The following is a 2,386-nucleotide window of genomic DNA, read 5'->3' on the forward strand; positions in this document are numbered from 1 at the left end:
AATCATCGGGGATTTAACCATGAATCCTAGGGGATTCAAATCCAAATGCTTGGGGAATTTAACCACAAACCCTAGGGGATTTAATTCTGAATCCTGTGGGATTTAACCAAAAATTCTGGCGGTTTAACCAAAAATCCTGGGGATTTAACCACGAATCCTGTGGGGGAATTTAACCATAAATCCTATGGAAGATTTACCCAAAAATTATGTGGGGGATTTAATCTCAAATCCTTGGGGGATTTAACCTATAATCCTTGGGGGATTTAACCATGAAGTCTGGGTATTTAACCCCAAATCCAGGGGGATTTAATCACCAATTCTGAGGGATTTAACGAATTCTGCGGGATATTACTATGAATCCTGGGGGATTTGATCACAAATTCTGGGGATTTAACCATGAATTCTGGGAGATTTAACTACGAATCCTGGGGGATTTAGCCATAAATCCTTTGGGGGATTTAACCACGAATTCTGGGTTATTTAACCACGAATTCTGGAGATTTAACAACGAAATCAGGGGGATTTAACACTGAATCCTAGGGATTTAACCATGAATCCTTGGAGATTTAAACCCAAATACTTGGGGCATTTAACCACGAACTCTAGGAGATTTAACAACGAATCCTGGAGATTTAACCCTAAATCTTGTGAGATTTAACACTAAATCCTGTGGGGGAATTTAACCACAAATCCTATGAGGGATTTAACCACAAATTATATGGGAGATTTAATCTTGAACCCTTGGGTGTTTCAAGTCCGAATCCTTGGGCGATTTAACCTAGAATCCTTTGGCGATTTAACCATATCTGGGGATTTAACCACAAATTCAGTTGATTTATTTACTAATTCTGGGAGATTTAAACCCAAATTCTGTGGGGATTTAACCCCGAATCCTGGGGGATTTAACCATGATTCCTGGGGATTTAGTCATGAATCCTTTGGGGAGTTTAACCCCGAATCCTGGTGGATTTAACCACGAATCCTGGGGGATTTAGCCACAAATCCTGGGGATTTAGTCACGAATCCTTTGGGGAATTTAACCATGAATCCTGGTGGATTTAATCATCAATTCTGGTAGATTTAACAACCAATTCTGGGGGGAGATATAACTATGAATCCTGAAGGATTTAATAACAAATTCTGGCTGGATTTAGCCAAGAATTCTGGGGAATTTGATCACAAATTCTAAGATTTAACCACGAATTCTGGAGGATTTAATCACGAATTATGGGGCATTTAACAACAAATTATTGGAGGAGATTTACCTATGAGTCCTGAAGTATTTAATCACAAATTCTGGGGGGATTTAATCATGAATTTGTGGGAGATTTAACCACGAACCCTGGGGATATAATCACGAAATCTGGAGGAGATTTAGGCTAACCCTGAATCCTGGGGGATGAAATCACGAATTCTGGGGGGATTTACCCCCCCCCCCCTTCCTACTTCTGGGGTAAAACTATTTTCGCGTTAGAAAATAATAATGCAAAGGCCCTTCTTTAGCACCAAGACATTTAACAGGTTAACAATGCTTTTTTTCGGATGAAGGAAAGATGTTTTTGGAGAAAAAATCGAAAAGATTTTAAAACAACTAAAATTGCCTCTGAAAACATTGTTAAATGAGCAGCTGTTTCTCCAAAGAAAATGTGTTTACGAAGGATAGAAAATGACTATGAAATGGTAATACCAATACAGAGATTTCGAGATTTTCAAATAATTGATATCAAAGCCACAAATGGGCCTAAATATTCAAAACTTCCTCTAAATCAATATTAATGAATCACCATTACGCTTATAAATTAATAACACGTAATTAATTACACATTTATGATTTAATCAATATGATTTTCACACTTAACTAATTACTTAAGAGTAACATAAGCAAACTGTTTAATAATGATTTAATTATATCAATAAATTACGCACGTAAAAATTACTGATTTCATTTACATTAATATATTGATTTAATTACATAAGGAATCATTTTTATTATATCGGATAAACAATAAAATAAAAAAATTCCACCAGTGATATAAATCAAATACAATTAATAGACAGACCAGTTCGCCGTATTATTTTACTTATGGACATTAATTGCTTTCAACATGAAATATAGGTTTTTCTGTTGTATTATGATGTGATTTGAATGATTTTCAGGTTTATTTCCATCACAAATGAATACTTATCCTTCCACCACTCCTCCCCCTATAGATAACCATCTGGGGGAACCTCCTTGGGAAGCGTGGTTTTGGGTGGGGGAGACAAAGTAGGTCAAAACAGGGCAAAATGGAGGAAAAAAAAACTAAATATACCACTCAAACATATAAAACTTGACCGGTATACAGGTATACACTGAATTCGAAATACATAAAAACACTGGAAATGG

This window comes from Palaemon carinicauda, chromosome 1 (assembly GCF_036898095.1).
Source record: "Palaemon carinicauda isolate YSFRI2023 chromosome 1, ASM3689809v2, whole genome shotgun sequence".
Taxonomy (NCBI): Eukaryota; Metazoa; Arthropoda; class Malacostraca; order Decapoda; family Palaemonidae; genus Palaemon; species Palaemon carinicauda.